The sequence below is a fragment of the Macaca thibetana genome, chromosome 4, assembly GCF_024542745.1.
Source record: "Macaca thibetana thibetana isolate TM-01 chromosome 4, ASM2454274v1, whole genome shotgun sequence".
Taxonomy (NCBI): Eukaryota; Metazoa; Chordata; class Mammalia; order Primates; family Cercopithecidae; genus Macaca; species Macaca thibetana.
In genome coordinates this window covers 37,364,378-37,387,894 of record NC_065581.1, presented here as the reverse complement: position 1 = coordinate 37,387,894, position 23,517 = coordinate 37,364,378, and the positions used below count along the sequence as shown (strand labels likewise).

Genomic DNA, 23,517 nt, shown 5'->3' with positions numbered 1-23,517 from the left:
CACTTTGGGAGGCCGAGGCGGGCAGATCACAAGGTAAGGAGATAGAGCCCATCCTGGCTAAAACGATGAGACGCTGTCTGTACTAAAAAAGAAAAAAATTAGCCGGGCGTGGTGGTGGGTGCCTGTAGTCCCAGCTACTCAGGAGGCTGAGGCAGGGGAATGGCGTGAACCTGGGAGGCAGAGCTTGCAGTGAACCGAGATCGTGCTACTGCACTCCAACCAGCCTGAGCAACCCAGCGAGACTCCGTCTCAAACAAAAAAACACAAAACAAAAAAAGAAAACAACAAACAGATAAAATAATAATACTACTACTACTAAAGGACATTTTGGGGGAGATCTGAATATGGTATAGATATTAGATAAAGTGAAAGTTTACAAGAGTGAAAAGGAAGAGTTTGTTGACCAAAAAAGAAAGGTTACAAAATAGTACAAAGCTTATTATTTTATTTGGGTGAAAAAAATGTGCATTGAAAAAGTCCAGGCCAGGCACGGGGGCTCACACCTGTAATCTCCACACTTTGGGAGGCCGAGGTAGGTGAATCATTTGAGGTTAGGAGTTTGAGACCAGCCTGGCCAATATGGTGAAACCCCGTCTCTACCAAAAAATACAAAAATTAGCCGGGCATGGTGGCAGGCACTTGTAATCCCAGAAACTCGGGAGGCTGGGATTACAGGCACCAGCAATTACAGAATTGCTGGAACTCAGGAGGCAGAGGTTGTAGTCAGCCGAGATCACACCACTGCACTCCAGGCTGGGTGACAGAGCGAGACTCTGTCTCAAAAAAAAAATAAAAATACAGTTTACAGAGCAATGCAGTACACTCATGCATACACACATACTTATATACTTTCTTTTCTTTTATTTCTTTCTTTTTTTTTTTTTTTGAGACAGGTTCTGGCTCTGTCACCCAGGCCATGGCGCAGTGGTGCAATCTTGGCTCACTGCAGCCTCAACCTCCCAGGCTTAAGTCATCCTCCCACCTCACCCTCCTGAGTACCAGGACTACAGGTGTACGCCACCACACCTGGCTGATTTTCATATTTTTCTGTGGAGATGGGGTTTTGCCATTTTGCCCAGGCAGGTCTCAAACTCCTGAGCTCAAGTGATCCACCCACCTTGGCCTCCCGAGTGCTGAGATTACAGTTGTGAGCTACCGTGCCCAGCCTGCACATACTTTCATACCGTACACAACAGAAATAAAAGCTTTCAGAAAATAATTACCTGCCCTGACTATGTAACACATTCTGAGTTCTTGTATTTGATTATATTCTATCCAATTCTATTTTATTTTTTTAAAAATCTGGTTAATCTATTAAATCAATCTCATGGCCCACTAATGGGTCTTGACCTGCAGTTTGGAAGACTCTTTTAAAACTAATTTAATATGTGTACACACAGACACATACAAACCCCTATGAGGTAAGAACTATTATTGCACCAATTTTTCAGAAGAGGAAATTCTGGCATGAAGAGGTTAAATAACTTGCCTAAGCATACACTGCTAAGTAGGAGAAACAGGGTTCCAACCCAGGGAGCCAGGTCCAAAGTCTGTCCTTCGAACAGTCTGTCCTGTCTCACAGAGCCTCTCTCATTCCATCAGGCACATGTTGATAAATAAATATCTGCTTGGGCCGGGTGCAGTGGCTCATGCTTGTAATCTCAGCACATTGGGAGGCCGAGGTGGGTGGATCACCTAAGGTCAGGAGTTTGAAACCAGTCTAGCCAACATAGTGAAACCCCGTCTCTATTGAAAAATACAAAAAATTAGCTCGGTGTGGTGACGGGCACCTGTAACCCCAGCTACTCAGGAGGCTGAGGCAGGAGAATTGCTTGAACCCAGGAGGCAGAGGTTGCAGTGAGCCGAGATCATGCCATTGCACTCCAGTCTGGGCAACAAGAGTGAAACTCCATCTCAAAAATAAACAAATACATAAATATCTGCTGATACATATTTGACCCTCCAAAGGGGTGATGCAAGTAATATTTTAACAGAGAGCTCTGTTAAATTTATTGGAGTGTTCAAGTTACAGCAGATTTAGGGAGCAGAGGTTGTATTTTCTCACTTTTCTATTTCATGATGAACAGTACTACTGTGCAAAGAGCACAGACTTCAAAGTCAGATAATGCTGGGTTCAAATACTGGCTCCACACCAGGGACAGATCCAGATTCTGTGGGGACTAAAGCTTATGCAATTTTGAAAGCTCCTCTTAAGAAGAATAGGCCAGGCATGGTGGCTCACACCTGTAATTCCAACACTTTGGGAGGGTGAGGTGGGCGGATCACTTGAGCTCGGGAGTTTGAGACTGGCCTGGTCAACATGGTGAAACCCCATCTCTACTAAAAATACAAAAATTAGCCAGGTGTGGTGGCGCATGCCTGTAATCCTAGCTACTCTGGAGGCTGTGGCAGGATAATCACTTTAACCCAGGAGGCAGAGGTTGCAGTGAGCCAAGATAGCACCACTGCACTCCAGCCTGGGCAGCAGAGCAAGACGCTATCTCAAAAAACAAAGACAAAAACAACAAAAACAAAATGATGGATACAGAATTAGGTATAGGGCCTTGAATAGAGCCTATCTAAAGAAGAGTGCTTGAGGCTTGAGCTTCATTCGCTTTCTGGTTAATCTGTGTCTATCTGCCATTCATTTCTGACACTCGGTTTCTAATCTCTGAAATAAGGGTAAAAATTCCTATTTCTCATGGTTGTCAGAAGATCAACTGAGACAACCTAACTGAAGGGCCTAGTACAATGTTCATGGAGCAGGCACTCAATATATGATTGTTGACAATAATAATAATGGTAATAAATAATAAAATACTTCAATTAGAGGCCAGTTGTTTTGTTGTTTGCTTGTTTGAGATGGAGTTTCACTCTTCTTGCCCAGGCTAGTTGCAGTGACACAATCTCATCTCACTGCAACCTCTGCCTCCCAGGATCAAGCGATTCTTCTGGCTGAGCCTCCCGAGTAGTTGGGATTACAGGGCACCCATCACCACGCCCAGCTAATTTTTTTGTATTTTTAGTAGAGACGGGGTTTCATCATGTTGGCCAGGCCGATCTTGAACTCCTAACCTCAGGTCATCCACCCACCTTGGCATCCCAAAGTGCTGGGATTACAGGTATGAGTCACTGTACCCAGCCAGAAGCCAGTTTTTAATCATGGTTTTAAGATAAGAACATAATATGGAGAAAAATTATTTTGTCAGTTCATTTACACTTCAGCTCTGCAACTGCTCTCTCTAGAGGCTAATTATTTTGGTTTATCCGAAGCTGCCTCTCCAGAGAGAACACTAAGTGAGACAAGAAAATACAGCATCCAAGAACAAAGGCAGCCAGGCATGGTGGCTCATGTCTGTAATCCCAGCACTTTGGGAGGCCAAGGCGGGAAGATCACCTGAGGTCAGGAGTTCGAGACCAGCCTGACCAACATGCTGAAACCCCCTCTCTACTAAAAATACAAAAATTATGCTGGGCGCGGTGACTCACGTCTGTAATCCCAGCACTTTGGGAGGCCAAGGTACGTGGATGGTGAGGTCAGGAGATCGAGACCAGCCTGGCCAACATGGTGAAACCCCGTCTCTACTAAAAATACAAAAATTAGCAGGTCATAGTGGCGGGCACCCATAATCCCAGCTACTTGGGAGGCTGAGGCAGGAGAATCGCTTGAACCCAGGAGGCAGAGGTTGCAGTGAGTCGAGATCCTGCCACTGTACGCCAGCCTGGGCAACAGGGAGAGATTCCGTCTCAAAACAAAAACAAAAATTAGTCAGGCTTGGTGGTGGGCGCCTATAGTCCCAGCTACTTGGCTGAGGCAGGAGAATCTCTTGAACCCAGGAGGTGGAGGTTGCAGTAAGCTGAGATTGCACCACTGCACTCCAGCCTGGGCGACAAGACCGAAAATGTCTCAAAACCCAAAATATAAACAAAAAAACAAAGGCAGATAGAGTATTATGGGAGAGAGTCATTTGCAGGAGCCTCAAAAGGCCAGATTTCTACCATGTAGATGTCAATAAGAAAAGATACTTAACCATTTCACACCTTTGTAGTCTTTCTCAGCCTAAGGAAGGCAGATTTCAAGGTGCATTTTGGTGTTGCGAGAGAAGGCAGCTGGATAGACACTATCCTGCAGCTTCAAGTTCTTAGTTACCTGCAGGCAGACTCTTGGCACTTATTCTGCTGTGTCCTGAGGGATTATCTAAAAGTAAGAGGCCCCTGGGGTCGGTTCCTGCCCCTAGAGAACCAAGAGTATTTGCAGAAAAGTTTCCACTTACATCTTATATTCTCTTCCTAGGGTTTGAGTTTCTTAAAAAGGAGGTATCTTAATTCAGATTTCAAAAACAACATGATAGGAGTCCTCCCCTACCTTGTGGCTTCTCTTGGTTATCTGTGGGCTTTTTGTTTAGCGTGATTGGGTTTTGTTTGGATAAGAAACAATAAATGGGGTATGTGGACGAGAAAGGTTGTAGGTAGGAGGCAATTAGATTAATTAGGTAATTAAAGGGACATCTGTGGGTGATTATTAACTTTGTTGCTAGCTACATTTAGGCATCAGTACATGTCTTATTTTTGTTAATATTTACAAATGACTTATACCCTTTGCTACTCAACAATCACAAAATATTCACATTTCTCCTCAGAAATTCCTCTTTGTAATATTGAAGATGAAACAGACCTTCTTTTTCTTTTTCTTTTCTTTTTTTTTTTCCAAGATGGAGTCTTGTTGTGTCACCCACGCTGGAGTGCAGTGGCGAGATCTCAGCTCACTGCAACCTCTGCCTCTGGGGTTCAAGCAATTCTCCTGCCTCAGCTTCCCGAGTACTTGGGATTACAGGCACCCGCCACCACACCTGGCTAATTTTTGTATTTTTAGTAGAGGCGGGTTTTCACCATGTTGGCCAGGCTGGTATCTAACTCCTGGCCTCATGATTTGCCTTCTTCGTCCTCCCAAAGTGCTGGGATTACAAGCGTGAGCCACCACACCCAGCCAAGACTTTTTTTTCTAATCTCTAGCAAAATGATCCTTTCTCTTCCTGCTATACCTATTTGTTTACTTCTTAAGAACATGGGGATTCATGTTCTTAAGAAGTAAGAATTGGATTCATCTATTGTCTCCAAGCCCGTTTTCCCTAGATTCTCAATATCCACAGTACACGCATGGTGCCCTGATGCTATTTTAGCATATCAACTATGGGTTTCATCCCCAGGATTTTCTTTTCTCCATAGCCTTTCCCCAGTGAACTAAGTTGTCTCAACTTAGGACAATGTGAAACCAAAGAGAAAGGAGTCTTTTGTTGGCTTTTGGACCACGATCCTGTGGGAAAGAGAAAGGACTCACGCTCAAAGACAACACATGAAGCTTGCAGGAATCTACCTCCAGATGAGATCAGGTTCTCGGACTGAGGGGAAGGTGACTGGAGAATTCAGAAGCTTGTGGCTCCCAGGCCCTGGGCTGTGCCCCCACATAACTGCACCTGGGAATTAGGAATGGGGATGAGAGGAATTCCCTGAAAACTGTTTTGGTGTCTTCAGTGGTTGTTAGGTGAAATCTTGTACAAGGAGGGTGTGTGGCCACTATCAGGCCACCGTGGGGGATTGCTGCTTTAATAATTTCCAATTATGACTTTGGACAATGTCTGGAAAAACACAGTGAAATTTGCATGCAAACAGTCCATTAACAAAGAAACACGGAAAAAATGAAAATTTGTGAGAATGAGGGGGAACATTCAGATCACTTTAATCTAGTGTGCGCGAAGACGGTGCTCGTTCAGTACATTTCAGCCCAGCCAGTATAACAGATGATATGCAGGAGCAGAAAGCACCCTCCCCCATGTCTTGCTATCAGGGAAGTCCCTGGAAATTAAATACAACCCAGGGGAAAATCTGGGAGTGTAGAATGACCTTAGCATATCTAATTGCAATCTGTGATAATTGCTACTCTGGCAAAGCCCAGGAAGCCATGCAAACCAGTCCAGGGGGACAGGGAAGGGCTCCCTGAGCAGAGACCTGAAGGGTGAGTTAGAGATAACTAGATGTTTGTGAAGGTAGAAAGAAAATCCAGTCCCTGGGCTGGCAATTACCTGGTGAGCCACTCAGAACCATTTTTAAAACATTGTCATGAGGAAGATGATGAGTAAACAGAGAACTTCAGGAAGGGACTGGTCCGTGGTGGCAAATGCTGCAGAGAGGCCAAGCAAAATAAAGACCAAGAAGAGCCCATTGATTGAAATACCATGGAGGACACTGGTGCTGACCTTGTCAAGTACAGCTGGAGCAGGTTGTGGGAAGAAGGCAATTTTTTTTTTTTTTTCCTGAGATGGAGTCTTGCTTTGTTGCCCAGGCTGGAGTGCAGGGGTACAATCTCGGCTCACTGCAACCTCCGCCTCTTGGGTTCGAGCAATTCTCCTGGCTCAGCTTCCCGAGTAGCTGGGATTACAGGTGTGCACCACCATGCCCAGCTAATTTTTGTATTTTTTTTTTTTTTTTTTTTTTTTTTGAGACGGAGTCTCGCTCTGTCGCCCAAGCTGGAGTGCAGTGGCCGGATCTCAGCTCACTGCAAGCTCCACCGCCCGAGTTTACACCATTCTCCTGCCTCAGCCTCCCGAGTAGCTGGGACTACAGGCGCCTGCCACCTCGCCCGGCTAGTTTTTTTGTATTTTTTAGTAGAGACGGGGTTTCACCGTGTTAGCCAGGATGGTCTTGATCTCCTGACCTCGTGATCCGCCCGTCTCGGCCTCCCAAAGTGCTGGGATTACAGGCTTGAGCCACCGCGCCCGGCCAATTTTTGTATTTTTAGTAGAGACAAGGCTTCACCATGTTGGCCAGCCTGGTCTTGAACTCCTGACCTCGTGATCCGCCTGCCTCGGTCTCCCAAAGTGCTGGGATTACAGGTGTGAGCAACTGTGCCTGGCCAGAAGTCAAAATTGCAGGGGGTCAAGACACATGGAAGGTGTAGAAATAGAGATGGTAAATGGAGAAAACTCTTCCCAGAAATTTGGCTGTGAAAGAAATGGTGAATGGCAGTAGTGAAAGCTGGACTTGAGGTCAAAGGAAGAGGCTTTTCCGATAGGGAGCCTTTGCATACGTACAAACATTAGGAGGAAGCAGCCTGTTCAGAGGGCAGGTAAAAGACAGGATGGAGACTCCTAAAGAGCCAGGAAGTGACACAAGCCAAAGCCGAGGTAGGAGCGTGGCCTAAAAGGGAGGAAAAAAGAATGGGAGTGGAGGCAGATGCCTGTACATTTGGTGGCAGAAGAGGGAGCTGTCTACAGCCTCTACTTTCTCTGTGACATGGGAGGCAATAGGATCTGCTAACTGGGGAGGGGACTCAGGAGTGTGGATGGGTTGGAAGGGCTGGCAAAACCAAAGAACTGAAGAAGGTGGAAAGGATTTGAACTAGCCATTACAGTGGTTACAAATTCCAGGTGTATAAGAAAAACTTCATCTTCCTATACTTTTCCAGTGTTTCTATTTGAAGCGCTCGTTCCTTTCGGTGGCCAATGTTTCATCTCAGTCTATTCATGTAGAGGACAGGGAGGCAGCTGGGTACATGGGTCTGGTGCTCAGAAGAGGAGTATGGGCTGAACATGTCAATTTGGGATTCATCAGAATAGTTTGTCTTCTCGAGTCTTGGGAAGTATTGACTCAGCTCAGGGAGATGGAAGAGGCTGAAAAGCCAAACTTGGGAAAACCCCAACATTTAAAGACCCCGTGGAAGAAGAAGAATCTGCGGAGAGTCAGAAGGCAGGAGGAAAAGCAGGAGAGTACCATGTCCCAGAACTAAGGGAAGCGAATATTTTAAGTAAGTGGAAATAAAAAATCAACTAGCATTAGAATTATAAAATATCCACTGGGCCAGGCGTGGTGGCCCATGCCTGTAATTCCAGCACTTTGGGAGCAGAAGTGGGAGGACTGCTTGAGGCCAAAAGTTTGAGAACAGCTTAGGCAACATAGTGAGGCTCTGTCTTTACAAAATATTTAAAAAAAAAATTCACCAGGCACGGTGGTAGTGCCTGTAGTCCCAGCTACTCAGGAGGCTACTCAGGAGGCTGTAGTCCCAGCTACTCAGGAGGGTTACTTGATCCTCAGGAGGTCGAGGCTGCAGTGAGCGATGATAGTGCCACTGCTCTCCAGCATGGGTGACGGAGTGATACCTTGCTTCTAAAAAAATAATAGTAATAGGCCAGGCGTGATGGCTCATGCCTATAAATCCCAGCACTTTGGGAGGGTAGACCACTTTGGTGGGTAGATCACCTGAGGTCAGGAGTTCGAGACAAGTCTGGCCAACACGGTGAAACTCCATCTCTACTAAAAATACAAAATTTAGCCACGTGTGGTAGCACATGGCTGTAATCCCAGCTATTCAGGAGGCTGAGGCAGGAGAATCGCTTGAACCCGGGCAACGGTGGTTGCAGTGAGCCAAGATCGTGCCACTGCACTCCAGCCTGGGCGACAGAGCGAGACTCTGTCTCAAATAAATAGATAAAGAATAGTAATAATAATTAATTAAATATCCACTGGATATCCTGTATTCTTCTTTCTTTGGGTTGAGGCACAAAGAACAGTGAGAAGATATCGTCATGGCAGTAATCATAATATCTACTGTTTATTGAGGACATAGCTCCTAATTATGTCATCCAACTAGCCAATCAATCAATCACATATTAACTGAGAACACACCATGTGCCAAACACTAATGACAGTGTTTCCTCTCATGGTGCTCATTAGAGCGTCTCAACCTTTTTCACTGTCACACATGAAAAGTCATACCCTTTGTACATCCCCAGAGGTAAATGAATGTTGAGGCTACTCAAGGCTGCCTGAGCCCCTTGGCTGCCCTGAGGGCTGGGAGATCAATATCTCATCATCCCCTGCCTCTGATCAGAATTCTTTCTTTCAATATCTATTCTGATATTGAATGTGACTGTGGAGGAGTTTTATTATTATGAGGGCAGAGGTGAGGACCAGCATAGGGTAAAAGCTGATAGTAGTCTTCAGTGGGTTAAGTAAGAACCTTGGAGAATGGGGCTGCTTTCAAAAGCTTGGAGCCGAAAAGAAAAAAATAGAAGCAGGATTAGCTTGTTCCGCTTTCAGTAATGAGGACAGAAAGAGAGAGGGAACCTTTTTCTAAAAATCAGGAAATGGAAAAAGTTACTCTAAAAATTAGGAAGATTAAACTGAGGATCTTTAATCTGAGATTCACTCCTAAGGTTTCAGAGGTGAAAACACTTGTGAGTTTCTGTTGGCACATCCGTTTGTAGATACTGATGCCTGCTCATTGTGCACTGTGCACAAGTGGAAGCACCCTGAGAGAATCTTGTTTCCTGCAATAGAGTGCAACTGAAAATAGGGCTGCAGGAATTAAATCAGACTGTCAATATAATAGTTGAGTTCACTGTGAAAAACAACCCCGTTTAGGTAAAATTCATTTTGATCTATCTGTCGATGGAAAATTATGAAGCCCTTAAAAAAAAAGAAGGGGGCCAGGCACAGTGGCTCACGCTTGTAATCCCAGCACTTTGGGAGGCTGAGGTGGGTGGATCACGAGGTCAGGAGTTCAAGACCAGCTTGGCCAACATGGTGAAACCCTGTCTCTACTAAAAATACAAAAATTAGCTGAGCATGGTGGCATGTGCCTGTAATCCCCAACTACTGAGGAAGCTGAGACAAGAGAATTGCTTGAACTGGACCTGGCAGGCGGAGGTTGCAGTGAGCCGAGGTCACGCCACTGCACTCCAGCCTGGGCTACAGAGCGAGACTCCATCTCAAAAAAAAGAAAGAAAGAAAAAAAAAAGGACTGAGGCATTTCTCCTGATCTGGAAGGCTTTCCAAGGTATATTTTTCAGGAAAGGATAATAAGGTACAAAATTGTATGTTTAGAGTGTTATTAAAAAAATATATGTATAGCTATGTTTGCATATGCAAAGAATACGGAAGGATGCGGAAGAAACTGGTAAGAGGTGACCCATGGAGAAGGGAGCTCAGTGGCTGGAGATCAAGGTGGAAGGTTTTCATTGTATACTCTTTTGAATTTTGTACCAGGTATTATTTATTTAGTGAATAAATATATGCAAATACAGAAAAAAACTTGTGGTGAATCATTTTTGCAAGGTTCATTTGTAATTCAAACAGCCACTCCCTAATTTGCTTTGGAAATGTTGACATTTGTGTACTGGATTTTCTTAAAGCATGAAATACCAGTGTCTGCAAACCACACCCCGAGTGCTTAAATTTGAGGTCACTGACAAAACCAGCCATACAAGTGTGACTTTCCAAAAAGCCAAACATTGTTGAGAGAAGCAGAGTGAGTGCCAGGGCTTGATGCATCCCCAGCATCTGAGAATCTCAGAGAGAAGGGACTGTGGAGAGTTGGAGCAATCTCCTTTTTTTTTTTTTTTTTTTTTTTTTTTTTCTGAAATGGAGTCTTGCTCTGTCACCCAGCCTGGAGTGCAGTGGTGCGATCTTGGCTCACTGCAAGCTCCACCTCCCGGGTTCAAACGATTCTCTTGCCTCAGCCTCCCAAGTAGCTGGGATTACAGACACATGCCACCACGTCTGGCTAATTTTTTGTATTTTTAGTAGAGGCGGGGTTTCACTGTGTTACCCAGGATGGTCTTGATCTCCTGACCTCGTGATCCGCCTGCCTTGCCTCCCAAAGGGCTGGGATTACAGGTGTGAGCCACCGCGCCAGGCCCACAATCTCCTTTCTTCAGAAATCAGGAAATGAGGGTCCAAACAGGAAGAGACTTGCCTAATAAAAAGATTGTGCCATTTTGTGTACAAAAAGTGAGAAACGTAAGTCTCTATATTTGCTTCCAATTGCATGAAGAACTCCAGAAGGATACACAAAAACAAATGGGAAACTGTACGGAGAGGGAAGGGGAACAATGAAAGGATGCGAGACAGAGGTAGAAATGAGATTTTCACTTTTAATCTTTTATAATCCTTGATGTATTCTTTAAAAGAATAAAAAAACATTAAAAAGAGAGATGGACCATGCCATCTCTATGACCCACAATGCAGTTTTCAAGAACGACATCATGAGACTGTGTTCAGAGACAAATTAAGAATCCTGTGTTGGGTGCGGTGGCTCACGCCTGTAATCCCAGCACTTTGGGAGGCTGAGACGGGTGGATCACCTGACATCAGGAGTTGGAGACCGGCCTGGCCAACATGGTAAAACCCCGTCTCTACTAAAAATACAAAAAATTAGCCGGCTGTGGTAGTGGGCACCTGTAGTCCCAGCTACTCGGAAGGCTGAGACAGGAGAATCACTTGAACCAGGAGGCAGAGGTTGCAGTGAGCTGAGATCGTGCCGTTGCACTCCAGCCTGGGCAACAAGAGCGAGACTCTGTCTCAAAAAAAAAAAAAAAAAAAATCCTGTGTTGAAATCACAGATCAAATGCTACTGCTTCAAATACCAATGACTATCTAGAATATTTTGTCATATTGAAGTTTTGTCTTACTGAGATTTGTTTGAGATAATACAGGCCATCAGCTGGGCTTAAATGCCATTTTTAATTACAGGCAAATTTGTCAAAATTCTGTGATAACAGCCCATTGCTAGTCTGTGAATTCAGCCATATGAGGAGGTACCACAGGGCAGGAGAAAAATCAGTGGACAGGAAGTCAGGAAACCTGATTCTAACCAAGTTTTGTAATTTAACTAACGTTGTAATTTTGGGCAACTTAATTCCTCTCCTTAAGCCAGTTTCAACAACTGTAAAACAAAAGGACTACATGAAATGATCTCTAGGTTCCCTCTTAGCTCTGATATGATTGGATTCTGAAACCATTTATTAGCAATTTAGAATGAAAAGGAAATTTACGAGGTCATTTTTGACATCTAGGAGACAGTAACAGGCAGTTGGGCCTCCTTTTGCTCCTTTGACTTGTAACTACATGAGAACTAGCAGGTGATCTTCTTGGCCCCTTTCTCTTGAGCCCACACCCTGATGGTGATTATCTAGATCCAGGTTCCTGAAAGCATGAGTTTAGGAAAATGTTAATCATTCTCCACAAAGCATCTCAAAAACATCTGGGAAATCCTGTACAATAAGTGTTCCTGATGGAGGGTCAGAATGCAATTAAAGGTCCTGAGAAATCCTGCAACAAAGAAACATGTAACTTTTACCTAACCCAGCATTCTGCACATTTAAGGATATAAAATACTTTGGGGGGAGAGACAGAGAGCAAGCGAGAGAGAGAGAGAGAGAGCTGTTACCTTTATTTGGAACAAATGGGATCCAAATGCTTCCATTTTTAGGAAATTTATGAGATCAGTTATCGGATGGCAATTAGGACAATTCTGGGGCCTCTGCAAATATGGGAGGTTTAGCACGTTCCTAAGGGAGGCTGAGAATCTTGTGATTCATGCAGCTCTCTACCCCACCAGTTTTCTTTCAACAGTGGGAGTCTCAGAATCTCTATTGTTTTACAGGGAGGTTCCCATCTAAGCACAATTAGGTCAACGGACATCTTATCCCTTTCACTTCTGACTTTCAGAATTTTTCAGAACTATAATTTTTATTCAGAAATTATAATTCTCTTTCCTTCCCCCCAAGGCCTTCAGTCTACATTTGCATATATATATATATTTTATATGTGTGTGTGTGTATATATATATTCCCTCCCTCCTAATATCTGCAATCCCCAGTGGGTAGGTGGGAAAAGTTACTTACTTAACATCCTTTATTAGTTTTTGAGATTTTTCACCCTCAATTCCCAAAGAAACATTGACTCATCACAACACACACACAGTCATTTGGAAAAAATTAACTTAAAATGTGTATCTCTTAAGACTTCTCAATTATTTTTGTCCCATCTTTAAGCATTCAATTTAAAGACAGCAAAAAAATCTCTAAGCAGGCACAAACATATAGTCAAAGTTCTCATTGTTTTCTGTGTTGCTATATCTCCAAGTCTGAAACCAAGAAACAATATGAAATGCTATTTTTGTATTTAGTGCTTTCTTTACTTGAAAGTTTCCAGGCTTGTAGTTCAAGCATCAGGATAAAAATGACCAGCCAGGCAGCTGTTGCAGGCCCAGCTAATTATACTAGTACTTCCCTGAAGGGCTTGAGCTGCAAATAAATTCTTTTTCTCCTGGCCAGACTTGGTTATTGGCAGTTACTTTGGAGTGTACACTGCCTGGGCTCAGGACTCTCCCTCCATTTTCCTAGAACAGTGGAAAAGAAATGGAGGTGAGGAGGCAGCTGGATTGGGGTGGAGGATGTGCCCACTGACTCTCCCATCCACCCTGTGGCATTATTTTTTTAAACTTATTTTTTTTTTTCAGATGTAGTCTCGCTCTGTTGCCCAGGCTGGAGTGCAGTGGCGCGATCTTGGCTCACTGCAACCTCCGCCTCCCAGGTTCAAGCAAGCAGTTCTCCTGCTTCAGCCTCCCAAGTAGCTAGGATTACAGGCGTGAGCCGCTATGCTCAACCAATGTTTTTTTCTGTTTGTTTGTTTGTTTTTGAGACGGGGTCTCGCTCTGTCACCCAGGCTGGAGTGCAGTGGTGCAATCTCGGCTCACTGCAAGCTCCGCCTCCAGGGTTCAAGCCATTCACCTGCCTCAATCTCCCGAGTAGCTGGGACTACACGTGCCCACCACCACGCCCAGCTAATTTTTTGTATTTTTAGTAGAGACGGGGTTTCACCGTGTTAGACAGGATGGTCTTGATCTCCTGACTTTGTGATCTGCCCGCCTTGGCCTCCCAAAGTGCTGGGATTACAAGCGTGAGCCACCGCGCCCGGCCCTTTTTTTTTTTGAAAGGGAGTCTTGCTCTGTCTCCCAGGCTGGAGTGCAGTGGCGTGATCTTGGCTTACTGCAAGCTCTGCCTCCCAGGATCACGCCATATTCCTGCCTCAGCCTCCCGCACAGCTGGGACCACAGGAGCCCGTCACCATGCCCTGCTTTTTTTTTTTTTTTTTTTTTTGTATTTTTAGTAGAGACAGGGTGTTTAGTAGAGACACCGTGTTAGCCAGGATGGTCTCGATCCCCTGACTTCGTGATCCACCTGTCTCAGCCTCCCAAAGTGCTGGGATTACAGGCATGAGCCATCGCGCCTGGCTCCAGTTTTTTATTTTTTTTTTAAACACTGTCTTTGTCTACCCTAGCGCAATTCCCTGATGGGCTGTCTTGTTTTTTTTTTGTTTTTTTTTTTGTTTTTTTTTTTGTTTTTTTTTTGAGACAGGGACTCACTTTGTCACCCAGGGTGGAGTGCAGTGGTGCGATCTCAGCTCACTGCAGCCTTGACCTCCTGGGTTCAAGCCATCCTCCAACCTCAGCCTCCAAAATGGCTGGGACTACAGGTGTGAACCACCATACCCAGCTAATTTTTTTGTTTTGAGATGGAGTCTAGCTCTGTCACTTAGGCTGGAGTGCAGTGGCACAATCTCAGCTCATTGCAGCCTCTGCCTCCTGAGTTCAAGAGATTCCCCTGCCTCAGCCTCCCAAGTAGCTAGGATTACAGGCATATACTACCACGCCCTGCTAATTTTTGTATTTTTAGTGGAGAAGGGGTTTCACCGTGTTGGCCAGGCTGGTCTCCAACTCCTAACCTCAAGTGATGTGCCTGCCTCAGCCTCCTAAAGTGCTGGAATTATGGGCATGAGCCACCACCCTCTTTTTTTTTTTTTTTTTTTGGCATTTTTCATGGAGGTGGGCTTTCGCCATGTTGCCCAGGCTGGTCTTGAACTCCTGAGCTCAAGCAATCCTCCTGCCTTGGCCTCCCAAAGTGCTAGGATTACAAGTGTGAGCCACATTGCCCAGTTGATGGGTTGTCTTAATTCACCTAGGAGTACCTGCTGAAAGCTATGGTTGATAAATAAAGGGAGGACCATGAAATTAAGCAGGAGGTGGGGACACTAAAGAGAAAACAAAACAAAACAAAATATTGTTGGGGAGGGATTATTTAGGAGGACAGAGGGTGGTTAATTTCATGTGTCAAATTTGTTAGGCTATCGTGCCCCATTGTTTGGTCAAACACTAGTGTAGACGTTGTGAAGGTATATTTTATATGTGATTAACATTTATAATCATTTGACTTAATTTTTTTTTTTTTTGAGACGGAGTCTCGCTCTGTGGCTCAGGCTGAAGTGCAGTGGTGCGATCTCAGCTCACTGCAAGCTCCGCGGCCCGGGTTCACGCCATTTTCCTACCTCAGCCTTCCGACTAGATGGGACTACAGGCGCCCGCTGCCAAGCCCGGCTAATTTTTTGTGCTTTTAGTAGACACGGGGTTTCGCCGCGTTAGCCAGATGTTCTCCATCTCCTGACCTCGTGATCCGCCCACCTCGGCCTCCCAAAGTGCTGGGATTACAGGCGTGAGCCACTGTGCCCGGCCCATTTGACTTAATTTAATTTAATTTAATTTAATTTTTTTTTTTTTTGAGACAGAGTCTTGCTCTGTTGCCCAGGCTAGAATGCAGAGGCATGATCTTGACTCACTGCAACCTCTGCCCCTGGGTTCAAGCAATTCTCCTGCCTCAGCCTCCTGAGTAGCTGGGATTACAGGCATGCGCCACCACACCTGGCTAATTTTTGTATTTTTAGTAGAGATGTGGTTTTGTCATGTTAGCGAGGCTGATCTCAAACTCCTGACCTCGTGATCCGCCTACCTTGGCCTCCCAAAGTGCTGGGATTACAGGCGTGAGCCACTGCACCTGTCCTCATTTGAATTTAAATTAAGCAGATTACCCTCCATACTGTGGGTGGGCCTCACCCCATCAGTTGAAGGCCTTAAGAGCAAAAACTTAGGTTTCTTGAGGAAGAAGGAATTCTATCTTAAGATGGCAACATAGAAATCCCAGCTGAGTTTCTAGCCTGCTGGCCTACCCTGTGGATTTCAGACTTAAAACTGCTATATCAACTCTTTCGAGTTTCCAGACTGCCCTGCAAATTTCAGACTTTCCACCCCCAACAATTGCATGAGCCAATTCCTTAAAACAAATCTCTGTATCTCTATATATTCTCTACATACTTTCTATATAGCCTTGTGATTCTCTTTCTCTGGAGAACCCTGACTAATACAGAGGGTTCCAGGGAGGATGACCCTAGAGAAAAAAATGGAGCTGATAACTAATTGTGAGTTTGACCATAACCTGAGAACATTTTTTCAGTTTTGACAAAGAGCTTGCAGAGAAGTCAGTGATAGCTATTTCAAAATGAAATTATGTAAGAGAAAAAAACTGAAGCAACTGTTAACTCCAGGGAAAACAAAAAGTGGTACATGAAGATAATCTGACTCAATTGTAAACACTGACTATTGATTTAAGAGGGATGGCAGTGGTAGAAGAAGTTGTGGTATAAGTGAATTAAATTCTCATCTTAATTGAGGAAATTCAAAAGATTTAAAAATAAAAACTTAAGAAATAGCAATGTTATTTCAAAACAAGGAGATAAACGGCAGAACAACAACTAAAAGCTTGGAAAGCATCTGCTTCTGCTGAGTGAATCCGGGGGGAGTGGGTGGGGCAAGGAATTGCTGTTTATCATTATGAGTCTTGTAGATCATTTAATCTTTTTCAAGTCTGTACATGTATTACTTTGATAAAAATAAAAACTTAAAAAGTTATGGGGGTCCAGTGTAGAAAATTTGGAAAGTACAGAAAATTATAAAGAAGAAAATATGACCACTCACAATTTCTCCACTCAGAGAAAGCCACTGGGCATATTTTAGAGGAACAAGATTAAATGCATTTGTGAGATTAAATAGAGCTTGAAGATTTAAAACATCACAATTTAGATATAAATGAACAAATAACAGTATAATACCGGATATGTGTAGATATAATTACATACAATATAAGCATATATACTACGATTCCATGTGTTTATATGTGTATTAGAAAGTAGTCTCAGCTGGACATAGTGGCTCATGCCTGTAATCCCAGCACTTTCAGAGGCCAAGGTGGGAGGACTACTTGAACCCAGGAATTAGAGTCCAGCACGGGCATCATAGGGAGACCCCATCTCTTCAAAAAATTTAAAAATTAGCCAGGTGCAGCGGTGCATGTCTGTACACCAGTTACTTGGGAGGCTGAGGCAGGAGGATCACTTGAGCCTAGGAGGTTGAGGCTGCAGTGAGCCATGATTGTGTCACTGCAGTCCAGCCTGGGCAACACAGTGAGACTCTGTTTTAAAACATACACACACACACACACACATATACACTCATGCACACTAGTCTCAAGGCCAGGTGCAGTGGCTCACACCTGTAATCCCAGCACTTTGGGAAGCTGAGGCAGGTGGATTGCTTGAGCTCAGGAGGTCAAGGCTACAGTGAGCTATTATCACGCCATTGCACTCCAGCCTAGGTGACAGAGTGAGACCCTGTCTCAGAAAAAAAAAAAAGATAGTCTGGAGGAATACCCACCAAAATGTTACTTGGTGGTTATGTTACCAGGGTGGGACTAGGCTAAGGCAAGCAAGGTTCCTAGGACACTCAGGTAAGGCTGCCCTCACTCTCAGGGTTCTGCAAATGCAGGAGTAGCACCTGAAAGTGAGTGTTTTCTTAAATGTTATGCCCTCACATGCTTCACCCTGGTCTTGGCCTTGGTTGGGACCTACGGCTGCTGGAATATGGGCACTTTCTCCTTTTTACTTTTTACTTGGATATATGTTCAAGTTCCTTGCTACTCTAAGTGTGGTACATGGACCAGCAGTGACAGCATCACCTGGGGGCTTGTTTGAAATGCAGTATCTCAGCTCTGCTCCAGACTTTAGCCAGATCTGCACTTTAACCAAATCCCAGGAGATTTATGTGCATGTTACAGTTTGAGAAGCACTGGGCTAGCAAGCACCTAAGCATAGTTCCTGTCCTCTTATGAAAGGAATATTCAGAGGCAATTGATGCCACTGCCCCAATGGGTGGGGCACACACTGCTAGGGGGTAAGATGCCTGTTTTTAAAAAGAGCTGTGGTTCTTTCCAAGCGGCTCAGTTTTGGCTGGTGAAGCAATCATAGGTCAGCTTGATAAAGGAAAGGCAGGTGATTCTTGGGACAAGAACGGGCGAGTTGAGCAGGTGAGCAAGACACCCACCTTGGGCACAAAAAACTCAGTAATCAAGATAAAGACTATATTAATGCAATGTTTTTCAAAAATCAAAATGAATGCAAAAAATCCATGATGAACAAGACATCAAAATTTAAAATAAAGCTCGACTCACTGTGTAAGGTGGTTCATGCCTGTAATCCTAGCACATTGGGAGGCCGAGGTAGGAGGATCACCTTAGAACAGGAGTTTGAGACCAGACTGGGCAACATAGTGAGATCTGTCTCTACAAAAAATTAAAAAACTAGCCGAACAAGGTCATGCGCACCTTTGGTCCCAGCTACTCACGAGGTTGAGGTGGGAGGATTGCTTGAGCCCAGGAGTTCGAGGCTGCAGTGAGCTACGATTGTGCTGCTGCTCTCCAGTCTGGATGACAGAGTGAGACCCCGTCTCAAAAAACAAACAAACAAACAAACAAATACTGGGATGTGACAACATCAGAATTATGCAGGTCGGATCATTCTAATTTCTAACTCAGAGTCTGGGATGGGTATAAGTGATTTCAGTTGTGGTGGTGGTGACAGGAAAGGGATTCAGATGCTTGAGTGGCCAAAAAGAATGACAAATGTCCATTATAGTTATTGGAATCTTGGTAAAATGTCACCTTTTGGGTTCCTGCAGAAAGAGCAGCATAATTTGGCTGGGCTGTTTTAAGGAAAACTTTAGTGCTTATTTGAGTTGTGGTACAGATAAATTAATATAGGAGGAGAAGGCCGGGTATGGTGGCTCACACCTGTAATCCCAGCACTTTGGGAGGCAGAGGCGGGCAGATGACGTGGTCAAGAGATTGAGAGCATCCTGGGCAACGTGGTGAAACCCTATCTCTATTAAAAATACAAAAAAAAGAAAAGAAAAGAAAAGAAAAGAAAATTAGTTGAGCATGGTGGTGTGTGCCTGTAGTCCCAGCTACTCAGGAGGCTGAGGCAGGAGAATCGCTTGAGCCCAGCCCAGGAGGTGGAGGTTGCAGTGAACTGAGATCGCACCACTGCACTCCAGCCTGGCGACAGAGCAAGACTCTGTCAGAAAACAAACAACAACAAAAACCCATATATATAGGAGGAGAGAAGATAAAGTGAAATTCCTCTTCTGAAACTGGGAAAGCTCCAGGAGGAAGATAAGGTTTGAGCTGGGCTTTGGAGGAAGGAAAGGGAAAAGGAGAAAGAACATTGGATTTGCAGACAGGAAATGGGGTTCCCCTCTTGGTTACTTGGCTTACTAGCCGTGGGAATTCAGGCAAGTCACTTAGCTTCTCTGAGTGTCAATTACTTTATCTGCAAAACCTCCTGTGTCACTGCCAAAGTGAGGACCTAGTGAGATGAAATAAGTGAAAGTTGTTTGTAAACTGTAAAGCATTATGCAAACATCTTGGACTATTATTAAAAGCTTAAGGATGGGTAGGACTTTGACAACAGGCATTTGGGGAGAAGGGCCTCTGGGCAGAGAGAATGAAAGGCGAAGTGATTGATTGATATGTATGTAGTGATTGACTGAGACAGGATCTCCCTCTGTTGCCCAGGCCGGGGTGCAGTGTCATAATCATGGCTCATAGCAGCCCTGAACTCCTGGGCTCAATCAGTCCTCCTGCTTCATCCTCCCCAGTAGGTGGGACCACAGGCACGTGCCACCATGCTGGCCAACTAAAAACATTTTTTAAGAGGTGGAGTCTCCTATGTTGCCCAGATTGGTCTCAAACTCCTGGGCTCAAGAAGCGATCCTCCCACCTGGACCTCCCAAAGTGCTGGAATTACAGGCACGAGCCACGGTGCCTGGCCAGAAGTGATTTTTGTAAGAGGCTAGACAAAAGGAAACTGGGCTTTGAAGATGAAATGAATTAATGACTCGCAGCACATGCTTCCTTCTCTCCCTAGACGACCCCTTTGCAGGCAGTCAGGGACCATGTCTCATTCATCTTAGTTTCCAGGAGCCTGACACTTTGTAGTTGAGGGCATTGTGCTCCATTCTCAAGAAACGAGGAGTGCCCAAAGGCCATGAAACTTGGGACCTCTTTACCCCCTAAAGTAGTACAGAATAAGAGTTGGGTGGCCTTGAAAAGCACGTTCTTCTGTCCACACTGGGTCGCCCTCTGGGCAACCTCCCAAACCTATGAGAGCTCACCTTATCCCAGGTAAGGTCCTTACTTTGAGGAAGAGGAGGGGGGCCAAAGGCTCCAGCAGACCTGCTCTACACGGGGTAGGGGAGTAGGTGGCAACTATACAGGTGATAACATTTCATATAACTACACACACATACACACGCACATGACTGCATGCCAAACAGGTTAAATCCGAGTATGGTCTGTAATGAAGTTAATTGTATTGGTTTAGTTAACTGTATTGTGACAATGTCAATTTCCTGGCTTCGAGAACGTTGTATCTTATGAAAAATGTTGAGGTAAGCTAAGTGGGTGACGGTATACGGAACCTGTATATATTAATTTTGCAACTTCTTGTGAGTCCATAATTATTTCGAAGTAAAAAGTAAAATAAAAGAAAACAAGGGAACTTCCCCCTCAGCCCAGCCTACTTCGCGACCGCCCCACACTCACACATCTGGCCTCACCCAGGTCCCGCCAGCTCCAGGCTGGGGGAGAAGGGAGGGGCAAGGCGGGGCCACGCACGCGCAGTCCCTCAATCCCGGCCGCACCGGGAAGTCGCGCATGCGTAGTCTCGGCCCCGGGTTGCCGCTCCAACCCGTCTCCGCGGCGGGGGACCGGGCTGCCTTGGCCCCTTAGCGCTCCCGTCTTTTCCGGCAGTTGGAACGCTTCCTGTTGTCCTCACCCGCAACAGCCCGTCGCCCCCTGTCTCAGAGACCCTCACGCGTCCCCTCCCGTCTTTGGCTCGTTGGCTGCCGCCGCCGGGGCTTCGCCAGCCTTCACGTCGAGACTACTGGTAGAAGGGGCGTCTGCGGCTCTCCGCCGCCCCCAGCCCTGCCTCTCCCGGGGCTCTGGTGAGTTGCTTGCTGCCGACGTCTTCACTCCATCCCAGGGTTCTTCCTTTATCTCCTCCTTCCCCAACCGCCGACTCCTCGGGCTTTCTCCTTCTCGCCGACGCCCTCTTTCAAGCCCTAACCTCTCAGCCTCTCGTCCCCTCTCCTCCCCTGTCCTCAGCCCTCTTCTTCCCCCGTCTCCAGATGCCCCTTGTTGGCCCTCCACATTTTCCCAGTCCCAGCCTCTCCACCCCGTCCTTTCTCTTTCTCCTTCTGCAGTTGGAGCGGGAGCCAGGCTCTCCTTTCCATGTTGCCACCTTTGTCTGCTCCCTGCCACCAGTCAGTCCCTCAGGGATCTCGGTCATCACCAGTTTTCATCTCCTTTTCCTTCTGGGGTCTGTGAACTGTAGTCTGAGGCAGAGATGTCGAAAGCCCCCTTGGGGTGTGGTATCTTTGAGTCGGCTCCTTTCTCCGTTAGTCTTAAGATACTGGGCTTCAGATAAGCTTAAAATCACAGGAAAGGCAGGGAAGTTTCTTAAGAAGAGAGTGGAAAAGCAACAGCCAGAGGAAAGGAAAAAGTCGATAAGGGCTGAGAGGAAAGTCTGTGTCAGAAAGCGGGCAGCACGGCCGGCAGAGAGACCAGATCTCTCAGTTCACTCTGAAACGACTAAAAGACACGGAGAGAAACTTGTTCTTTTTGAAATGCACCGAGGAGGGTTGGAGTGAAGTAGACCCTGAGTGTCTCCACCCTTTCAACTCACCCTGCCTCTGAATTAGCCAGGCAGTATATTTGGTTTCCCTAAACATAAAACAACCACCACTACGATAACAGACTCTCCTCCCCACCCTAAACGTTAGATACTAGCTTCCTCGTAAGAGGAGAGAACGCTATAGCAAACCATTTCATGTCCCAGCCCTATCCCCCATCACACATAAACATCACACATAAACACCTCACGCTCGGAATGGCCATCAAAAATGGGTATTTTTCCTAGTTAATCTTTCTTAAGGTGCTAAGTGCATGGCACTGTGCATGAAATGGGGGACGAACATTAAAACAAGCATAAGACGTGGTGCTTGCTTTCTAGTGTAGGTAGGGATTACTGTTCAGTAGGATTTACAGTTCAGTGGGAGAAATTAGACGTGCGGCTTAAGCAGTAATCTTAGCTTCAATGTTGAATCGTCCAAATGAAAGATAATGGGTTGTCAGCCGCAAAGAAATGAAGTCCAGATTGTTGCGAGAGGGTTATTTATAGTGATCATAGAGTACCATTGTAAAGTCAATCAGTTAGCCAGGCATAACCATATAGATTGAATCGCATAATGCTTTTCATTTGACTTCCTTTTGAGTTTGCAGGCCTTAGCCTGACTTTTATGAGGATCAATTCCTTTTGTTAATTTTTAAAACTTTGAAGAATTTCTCAGCCACCTGTTATTTCCTAATTGTGCAGAGCTGAAGAATGAAACAAACAGGGCAAAGGCCTCCAATGGCTTCTAGGTCAGGGCAGGAAGGCTTGAATTATGGAAAGCCTGAGGGATAGTTCTGTCTTAAGAAAAGTTGGCCGACCCGTAAACCTATGAATTGCTATAGGGCAATATTAATTACATCTTTTGCTTAAAGGATATTAGAATTAGGCTAAATTTTTAATATTACAATAGAGGAAGTGGAGGAGGGTTTAAAAGGTCAAAGGGAAGGAGAGTGCAATCTTTATCATTTTATTAGAAACTCTAAAAGTTGAAAAACACTCTGCTTAAGAATTTGTTGGTCTAATATTTGAGCATCTTTGAGTTCATTTATTGTCCTTTTGATCTTTTTAAAAGTTTAGGTAGTAATGCCAGCTACTTAAATTAGTCAAAACATTTTTGATATACCCATCAGTGTAAATGTAGTCTTTATTCTTTTTTTTTTTTGAAAAGGATTCTCACTCTGCCACCCAGACTAGAGTGCAGTGGTGTGATCTTGGCTCACTGCAACCTCTGCCTCCAGGGTTCAAGCGATTCTCCTGTGTCAGCCTCCTCTAAGTAGCTGGGATTACAGGTGCCCGCCACCATGCCCGGCTTTTTTTTTTTTTTTTTTTTTTGTATCGTTAGTAGAGACGGGCTTTCACCATGTTGACCAAGCTGGTCTCCAACTTCTGACTTCAGGTGATCCACCTGCCTCGGCCTCCCAAAGTGCTGGGATTATAGGCATGAGCCACTGTGTCCAGCCATCTTTATTCTTTAGCTTTGTTGACAACTAAAAATCATTAACTTGTTCAACTTACATTTATTAACTGCCTGTTATATGGATGGCACTGTGTGCCTTAGGGTTAAATATTAGCAGATTGTTGTGTTTTGTTTGTTGTTGTTGTTGTTGCTGTTTTTAAGACAGGTTCTTGCTCTGTCCCAGGCTGGAGTGCAGTGGCACAAGCCGAACTCACTGAAACCTCTGCCTCTCCAGCTCAAGCAATCCTCCCACCTCAGCCTCCTGAGTAGCTGGGACTACAGGTGTGCGCTACCACACCTGGCCAATTTTTTGTATTTTTTTTGTAGAGACG

General features: G+C 45.0%; 2 protein-coding genes across 3 annotated transcripts in view; one reads left to right on the top strand and one right to left on the bottom strand.

Moving 5' to 3' along the window:
- Positions 1-23,517, bottom strand: part of SRSF3 (serine and arginine rich splicing factor 3) — a 400,608-nt gene that overhangs the window by 30,985 nt on the left and 346,106 nt on the right. The window lies entirely within an intron of this gene.
- The window catches only part of STK38 (serine/threonine kinase 38), a 276,943-nt gene that overhangs the window by 200,324 nt on the left and 53,102 nt on the right, over positions 1-23,517 (top strand). For both annotated transcript variants that reach the window (XM_050787703.1, XM_050787700.1), the window contains one exon: positions 20,724-21,001. The gene's annotated coding sequence lies outside the window, so the exon portion shown is untranslated. Of the gene's footprint in view, positions 1-20,723; positions 21,002-23,517 lie in introns of those variants that run through there.